This window comes from Centruroides sculpturatus, unplaced genomic scaffold, assembly GCF_000671375.1.
Source record: "Centruroides sculpturatus isolate CEXI.00-Female unplaced genomic scaffold, Cexi_2.0 scaffold1313, whole genome shotgun sequence".
Lineage (NCBI taxonomy): Eukaryota > Metazoa > Arthropoda > Arachnida > Scorpiones > Buthidae > Centruroides > Centruroides sculpturatus.
The window spans coordinates 45505-55209 of NW_019385584.1; the positions used below are offsets into that span (position 1 = coordinate 45505).

General features: G+C 30.2%; 1 protein-coding gene across 1 annotated transcript in view; it reads left to right on the forward strand.

Moving 5' to 3' along the window:
- Positions 1-1788: 1788 nt before the first annotated feature.
- The window catches only part of LOC111640327 (serine/arginine repetitive matrix protein 1-like), a 123334-nt gene continuing 115417 nt past the window's right edge, over positions 1789-9705 (forward strand). Inside the window, exon 1 of the mRNA XM_023386341.1 lies at positions 1789-1857. The gene's annotated coding sequence lies outside the window, so the exon portion shown is untranslated. The remainder of the gene's footprint in view (positions 1858-9705) is intronic.

Sequence of the window (9705 nt, forward strand, 5' to 3'; positions counted from 1 at the left end):
AATAGGATCGAACTTAATGATGATTTTCCTCGTTATTAGCATTTACAACTTTTTTTATAAAACCTATCTTACCCTCAAAATTAAGCTTTTTGCTAATTTATAATAATTAAAAATATAAGAAGAATTTTTAAATAAAATATTATAAAGGATGACGCTACATACAGTTTTAAACGTTGCCGGGAAAGTTAAGCAACTCGTTGCTGGAACTTTTAGATGTTATTTTTAAAAATTTTAATAATCATTTATTTTAACTGGTGTTTCAAATTACAATTTGGAAATGTCAAAAAAAAAACAACCCCTTCAATATTAAAGGCAGTTGTTTAATTTGTAAATCCGAAACTGCTTAATCGATTTTGTTTAGACTACATTTTTTACATCTATTAAAGTTCTCTGAAATTTTAAACAGATTCTATTTATATTAAAATACATAAGTTTAATTTAAAAAATTATACTTAATCGTAAATGTATTAAAAGGCCTATACAATATTTCAATAAAGTCTTCGTTTATGTAATCTATTCTTTTTTTAACTCTTTCTGCCTTGTGGGTACTAAGAAGGCCTCTTTTAGCAAGCCCATTATGGGTTTTGACTGACCCACAATAGGGCGGCCGGGTGGTGAGGGATGGGGCCCGACATATCCAAACGGACTCCCGGAATATCCGAAATTTTAAAACGCACACGTCATATTGTACACGCCAAGTAATGCTTTAAGCCTATTAATGTGTTTCGCAATTGCAAGGGTAAAAATTCATCGCGCATATACAGATGTGTGTCGCCAGATATCGTTCACACGAAGAGTTTTAGTCGCGAGTGACAATTCGGCGCGATAGATGTCGGGCGCTCACGCTTCGTGTAAATCGAGCGTAAAGCTTCATGCTTTTTATTGAAAACATAGGACATTTTAATTATATTTATCAATTTAGGTACCCGTGTTCGAACGTAAGTGAAGACATCTATCAGAGAAGGTAGTCATCATTAGCGTACTACGAATATTGTAAATACAACAAAGACAATATTGCAACGATTAACATGAAATGCCCTTCATTCGTAATAATTTCTAAATAAATGTGAATATTAAATACATTATTAAAAATTTTACTTTCGCGACTGTCATAGAATATAACAGGGAAAGTACGGTGATTGTTCAAATTTTGACTCACGGAATTTTTGCATTTCCTGACGTTTTGACAGTTCAGGAACCGAAAAATGTAAAAGAAAAAAAAAAATCGTGTGAAATTCGACATGTATTTATATTAGTCTATATCCTAAGGCTGAAGGAACCAAAGATTTCGAAACTGCAGGATAATTTCTATATGAGCATTGATGCCATTAAACTTTTGTGATTGAAGGGCGAAAGGGAGGAAAAATAGAGGGATATTCGTATATTGAATAAGATCGTTGGCATTTACAACATTTTTAAAATTGTTTTTCAAATTAAGCCATTTGCCTTTTTTTATTATTAACTATTATAAAAACTATTCTTAAATAAAATCTCACGACAGTTGATGCAAACACAATTTTATCTTTGAGCTAACGTCTCTTACTGTCTTTTTTTATTCTTAAATATTATTTTAAATACACGTTTTTATAATAATTCAAGAAAATCACTCCTTTTATGCATTCGTTATTAATTACATTTTATACTGTAGTAAAACTGAAAATTATCGGACTTCCCGGTCTCCTTAATCCCAGTTCAGATGCCAAGAAAGTCAAACAAGAGCCGTTGCCAGATCCCCCCCAAAGCACGGTTGATAAAAACTCGAATTTACTCACCAGAGGGCAATGCGTACAAAAGTTAAGGAAGGGAAGCAGTATCAAAATTGTGAGTTTCAAAAGACAACCTTTCTTAAAAATGCTGGTAAGTATTTTTTAAATTAAAAATAATATCGAATTTTTCTTTAATAAGCGAGATATATTTTAACTTAAAAATTGGATTATTGTTAATTTAGTTTATAAAAGGAGATATGTAAATGATAAATATCGAGCAATCTTATTGAATGAACCTTTGATAGTATTAGCCAATTGAAAATCGCCGAACATACGAAAAAAAGGAGAGATTTTTACTATTAAATAGTCTTTAACGATTTACAATTGAGAGAATTGTAAAGATTTGATTTCAGATCGATGTTATGGAAGTTTATCAATATGCATTTATGACATACAACAGTGTTTCAGATTATTCAAAAATATTTTAAAAATATTTCATTGTATTCGGATTAATATTAAGAATTTGATCCGAGATTGAAAATCCTTATTACCAATATAAAAATATACCAAAAGTGTCAAATGACTAAAATTGAATGTAGTACCTACCCACTTGGTATGATTTGAGTTTCGGGGTAAAATTTCCCAAAGAAATTGTCCGGATTCTATTGTTTGTATCTGGTGAGAAAGTTGTACTTTCATTTCCGGAATATAATTATAAAAGGTAACGAGTTGGTCTTAAATACTTCTTATTGACGTGCGAATGAAGATTGTGTTTGACATTTATTTTGTCATTGCTGTTTGAAATGCCATAAACTAGAGATATATATTGTGTGATGTGTTAGAACTGTGTAGTTTGAATGTTGTGGGTTTACGTCCATTTAAAAATTTGTGGGCCGACCTATACGGCAATGTTACCTAGTTATAGCATCACATACTTTCCTGCTTTATTTTAATTATTGTTGCTTTTTCTGATGAAGATTATGTCGAGTGGCACTTGTGAAGTGTGCGATGCTTTCTTTGATCGTAAAAAGGAAAATGGTCAATGCGTTGAAAGTATGTTTAAGTCAAAGTATTATTCTGGCTTATAAGAATGAAAATTAATTGTATATATAAATTGGTTTAACTGTATAAGCCAGGATAGGCAACCTTTTTCTATCTAAAATGAACAATCCAACAATTCAAAATACTCATTTTCACATTCAAAAATCTCAATTTTTCTCAGTGTGTTTAGTAAGAAATCAATCAATCATAAGTAAATCAATAATTATGCCATCTGATGGTCTGAGATCTGGAATGTTTGTGGGTTCCTAATTATCAAAAAATTTACTTACCTTATCTAATTGAGAATGTTAACCAAGTTGCATTATTGCATTGGGAATTACTTCAACTGCCTGCTGCATAGATTAAATATATAGAATATCATAAAATATTACAGGATTTTTTTTTCTTATTATTCTGTTTTATATTGTTTATATTACGAGAATTTGCACATTTATTTTGAATAAAAAAAAAATACTTTCCTGACAGTCATTCAGGTCTAGATCTATTTGCAGGAATTGTTTTGTTAGTGTATGTGGGAATATTATAATATACTGTAAGTTAGTGTCATTGTTTTCAAGGATAGACCTTACTAGATAAGAATTAATATTATGCATTTTGCTAAGTAAGAAATTGTAAATTTGTATCCATCCATCCCTTGCTGGATGCTTGCTTTAGTAAAATTGTGATGTCTGTGAAGATCTTGCAAATATGAACAATTGTGATACAAACTATTGTTTTTAATGCATTATGATATATATGCCATTGATCAGTAACAATTAATTATCGTATGACTCATTTGTTTTAGTGTAGATGATTTGGTTTTAAATGTGGGGGTCCCACTGCCTATTGCAAAATTTTCAATTTGCGAAAATTATATTCATTTTGTGATTGAAGTGGTGAATAGCTAGAGAGCATTCCAGGGAAAAGAATCACTCTGTGAGAAAGAGTATCATATAACATGAATTGGTCTTGGTCTGATACAATTTTACCATTAATAAACAAAAATAAAGTTGCTTGAGAAACTCAGTCATAAAAACTCTGCATTTTTTTATATTGTTGGTTGTTCTTTCATTTCAGGTTTGTACAAAGAATTACAGTAAGTAAAAAGTAATCTGGTGAAAAACTTTGTTTTAGTGAATGGGTTGATGATTGCTATAAAAAAGCCTGGGTGATCCCAGAAATTGTTTGTTTAACCTTTTGTCTTTATAAACAGAAATCCATACTTAAGATAACATACTGAACATATTTTGTCTGCTTTTTTTTAAAAACCAAAAGAATATACCATGATGGGTTTTTCATTTCCGCCACTTCACTTGGTGTTCCCAACTGTGAAGTGAAGGAACATTTGTTGATTAAAGTGTGATTTTAATCACTGGATACTACTGCCTTACATAGGAAATCAGGTATTTTGTGTCCAGACCAAGAAATATTCTTTTAGTATCTCAGTCTGGTTGTTATACAAATTATGAATAGATACTAAGTATTTAAGGTGATTGTTTGACTATGTATTAATTATTAAAAATTAGCAAATTTATATACCAAGTAATTTTCTACAAGAGGTAGCTGTTAGCTGTTTGTTTGGCTATGTGAGATATATATATGTATAGGATTTTGGGTTGTTTAATATACAAATTATGAATATTAGTGGCTTTCTTTCAGCCAATCTATAGCAACATTTAGGTGGTGTATCTGCATTCACATGTACTTATTTATAATTATGATGATAATGACAATAACATTATTGTTTTAAATAAAAACAAAAATGTAGAGAAATTTTTTTCATTCATTTACCACCCAAACTGCATTGGGTTGAAAATACAAGGTTATTTCATTATGTTTTACTGTAGTTTTGAATCTTAAATTTTCATAGGATATTTTATTTTGGAATCTCTCATGAAAATTCAACAACTTGAAACTTGCTTCTCAAAAATGCTAAAAACATTTAACACAAATACACCTTCGTTACTTAGTACACCAGCAGACTACTTATAATTACGTTTTTATTAATTAAGTATTTCATTTGTTTTATTTTATAAGTTATTCATAAATAAAAAAAACAATGGGGGAGAAAAGACTATTTATACAATATCTTCTGAACTGAATAACAGTGTAAGGCAGTGGTTGGTAACCTCACACACTGGAGTGCCACATAAAATTGTTTCAAGTATTGGGCACTCTCTGTGCCACTGAAATCAAACTAGTAAAACTACATTAAGAAAACTATTTGACTTTAACAACACACTACAGTTAATCACTATAATAAAAATAATTAAAAATTTCAATATTTAAACATTACAGATTCCCTTGAGGTTCAAATTTTGAAGCTAACAGATCAATATTTAGTTCATAGTTTGAACTTTTTTTTTTAACTTTATGCACATTTCTGAATTTTCTTTAGTTATGTTATAAATCCATATAGAATTTGTTTATTTCATCATTTTGAATGTTTGCTCACAGTAGTACTGTACATTGTACCAAAAACAGTTAAAAGAGCGAAGGAGACTTCCATCATACATGAAAATCAGTCTGGAAGTTCATTCCAACTTTCAGTTATTATAACCAAATTTTAATTTGTCTCATAAATTATATTATTATAAATATTAAAATATAAATAAATATAAATTAAAAGGTTAGGTCGTTAAATATTTGTATTCTGGAACACAAGAAGTGAATAAATGGTGGTTCCCATTTCTAGACAGANTGAGTTCCAAATAGCCATAGGAATATCAGTCTACTAATTACACAAACACAGTCCAAAAAGAGCCCATGAGTTAGGCCAGTGGTTGGTAACATATTTTTTGTGGCACAGTCTATAGAATGATAATGAAACTTTTTCAGTACTTTAACATTTTCTAGGCCATGCCACCAAAAATTCTTGTACATGCCATAAGTAGCTAGAGAGCCTATAATGAAATATTTTTAATAAATTGATTTCATTAATTAATTAATGAAACTTTTTCAGTACTTTGTCATTTTCTAGGCCATGCCACCAAAAATTCTTGTACATGCCATAAGTAGCTAGAGAGCCTATAATGAGAGAGTGGTCATACGAATAGCTGCAGCCACATCTTTTCCAAACTGCTTATTTAGTTGCAGTCACATATGGGGGAAACAGAAATAATTTATCATTATTTAAATGAAAATTTGGGCAGAAGAAAATTCTAAAAATTGAAAACAACATTTATTTTTACTATTATTTGTTTATTTATATATATATATAAATGGATGTGTTTGTGCCTATACAACACTCTGCAGCCAAAACTACACATCGAACATGAATGGTGTTTTGAACTGTAAGACTAAATATCTGCATCCATAATTCCACTATAATAAGTCCTGTTAATATATAGAATGTACTAGTAATACAAAATAAATTTTAAATAGAGTTATAAAAAAAGGACAAAAAGGCATAATAATTATGAATGGTGTTTGTGTGTGGTAGTAGCCCCAAGTCTCCCATCATGCACTATGGTGGTTGCATCTCGATAGCTATAAAGGTGTGAGAGATATGGGGGTTTGAAAGTGGTTGACTTCGAAAATGTGTGACGCTTCAATGAGAATGTTTCAGTTTTTTCTAGAAAGTTCCAGAATCTAGAAATGAAATTTGGTACACAGAGTACATCATGAAAACGCACACTAAGAAGGGATTTTTCGAAATTCCCCCGCGGGGGAGAGGGAGAGCATTAAGGCTTAACCTGAAGAATGGCTTCTACTGTACTATTTTAGATGCAATTTTTTTGTTTTTAATTATGTTTAGCCTTCATTGAGTACTTAGGGGTATTAAATTGATAACATTTCAGACATTGTTATAAATATTTTTTATATCAATATAATTCGATTTTTTAACCAAATGTTCGAACCGTTTTAAATTTGAATTTCTTTTTGCATATTTGGTCTATTATAGAATGATTGTAAATGTTCCAGAAAATTTATCAAATTAAAAACAGTTCGTTTGAATCTCAGCAATTCTCATCATTCTCAGCGGTAGGTGTTATGTAACAATTACTATGGTTGTTGAAATATTGAATGTAAATAGGGTTTGCTTGCAAAATCCGCACGAGCAAAGCCTAATATACTATAAGCAGGTAACAGCTAGTTTAATATACTATTTAATAATTTTTGAATTTGTTTATGATGAACATTTACCCAACACCATGAATGACAAACCAAACCAATTTTGATTTTGTTTTTAATATCCTGAATGTTAATAATTAAAGTTGTTTTGTGTTATGTTCTAAAAATAGATTGAATAAACGTGACAAAATTATATGAAACTTCTCTGAGAGCAAAAGTATTGTGTCCTCTCACCTATTCATCAGGTAAACTAATGTCATTTATTTTTAAAATTATAAAAGAAATTATAGTTTATTTAATTTATTATCTTTTATATAATTTTTATTTGTGTAGAAATATAAATAATAAAGATTTGAACAAATATAAAAATTTGATTTTTTTGCAAACTTCAAAATTGCATAAAATATCTACAGTATGTAGTTATATCATTACAAAAATATTTTTAAAAAGATACAATTGAGTTTATTGCTGATTCAGTGTTTAATCAGAATGATGGAAGATGTAGGATATAATACACACATTTACTAAATTTTCCACTAACAATGCCAAAGGCTTTTCACATTGATATGGATGTATAAATCAGGCAGATGTTATAGCATTGACAATTAATCCCACATGTTCACTATATTTAATTATATCAAGAATTATATTTTTTAAAACAACCATCTGTTGAGTTGCTAGTGTAAAAGTATGCAACAGTTTGTTTCCACCTTGTAAATATATGACTTAAAGACTAGTGAATAAGTAGCCAAACCTCTATGATTTGGTAAAGTTACATCTCCATCATGTATTAGTACTTGTGTCATAATCAGTGCTTGGAGTTAGTGATATTTCATTCAAAATTAAAACATTGTTATGGAGACAGATAAAGAAAAGCATCAACTTTTATTTTTAAAAAAATCAAACACTTTGTACACTATTCCACTTTCAATTTTTAATGTTTTCAGTCATCTACATAAGGTTCTTAAAAATGGATAAGGTAAATTGCATTTGAGTATGCTGTCATAACCTGTTGAACTACAGTGGTACCTCAGGATACGAACGCCCCAGCATACGAAATTTTCAGGATATGACACGAAATTCGAACATATTTTTGCTCCACAATACGAACAAAAACTCACCATACGACATTACATTAGTTCGCAGCGCCATTTTTTATTCACTTCTGTTCATGGGTCTCAATCCGCGTGTTTGCTTCGTCATGGAAGGATCTTGCTCAATAAAGGAAATCTCGAGGTATTATCAGAAAGTGACTGATTTTATTGAAAAGGAACATCCCGAAAAGGTTCACACTGGCCGTATTGCTGCTCGGAGTAATGACATTTGCCTAAGTCATTTTAGAAACATTTTAAAAAGTAGGCAAAGCAAAACTTCTTTGCATAGATATTTTACCAAGTGACCTCTATCCAGTGACAGTGCTGGTGGAAGTGAAGGAAAGAAAACAAAAAGCAGTGAATAAAAATTAAAAAAAATATATAAAACAACACTAATTTTTTTAATCTTTTCTAAGTTATTGTTACATTATGTTATGTAAGTTAAGTTTTAGTATCATTTACCTTCTCCCTCTCTTCCGCCACCAGTTTACACCTCCACTGTGGTCTATCCTCAAAGGTAAAGTGCAAAGAAAACTACATTTTTTTAAATCAATTATTATTCTATTATGGTTATTTATACATTTACAACTACAAAATGCATTTTTCAGTGTTTTCCTTACTATAGTTATTTTTTAATGTACAACTTAGCTTTAATTTGAGTGTGTTTTTCGTGTTGGAACGAATTATTTGGTTTTACATGTAATCGTATGAAAAAAAATGATTCACCTTACGACATTTTCATGATACGATCTCAGTTTCGGAACGGATTAATTTCGTATCCTGAGGTACCAATGTATATAAGCTTATACCTATTATTAAATCCTTATACATTTATGTTTTCATACATTCCCGGCCACACATCAATATACATATAACAATTTGTCAAATATTATATAATAAGTGCACATAAATAAACCATAGGATATTTGTAAAACAAAGATTGGAAGGATAAAAGTGATAATATCTCTTAGTTTATAAGGACGACTTCACTTAAAGTTGATAAAATACAAATTACGGTTAAATTCCAGGTACGTATACCGTCATGGCGAATCATCTCTGATTCCAGCAAACAAAAGAAACAGTGGGGACGCACGTTCTAACCTAACTTAACCAATTCTAATAAATTAGCGTAATTATTACTAACCAAATTATTAGAATTAGTAGGTTAGGTTAGAACGTGCGTCCCCACTGTTTTCTTTTGTTTGCTGGAATCAGAGATGAGCCGCCATGACAGTATACGTATCTGGAATAAAACCCGAATGAATACTTGGACGTCACTTGGGTCAATAACAGAAGAAATTAACCAATTTTACTTCTTTGTGGAACTGTGCTTATTATTTATTACGTACATCAAACAACTCACGAATTTACTAACCTTTTCTTTCCTTTCGAACACTTTGAAATGCTTAGAAATAAACAATAGTAGCGATTACGAGAACGTCGTTTAAACGAGCAGCAGTGTTGCCGGACGAGAAGCCGAAAATATCCTAAAAAAAACCACGAGCTGCCCCCCGGTGGCGTAACCGTAAACTACAAACGAATGATAAAAATTTTTGCCGATTTATTACTATAAAATTTATAATAAAATCGTTTATTTTTTATTTTCTTGGCTTATGATGTACGTAACACGAAAAAGTATTGAAATCGTGTCAAATTTAAACTTTCGGGTTTTTTCTGTAAATCTCTCCACGTTTTGAGAAATTCTGATCACAAAAGAAAAATTTAAAAAAAACGTAAATAATTCAGTAGATGTGTGTTTAGGTGTGTTTTTGTTGAAATCTATTTCGTTT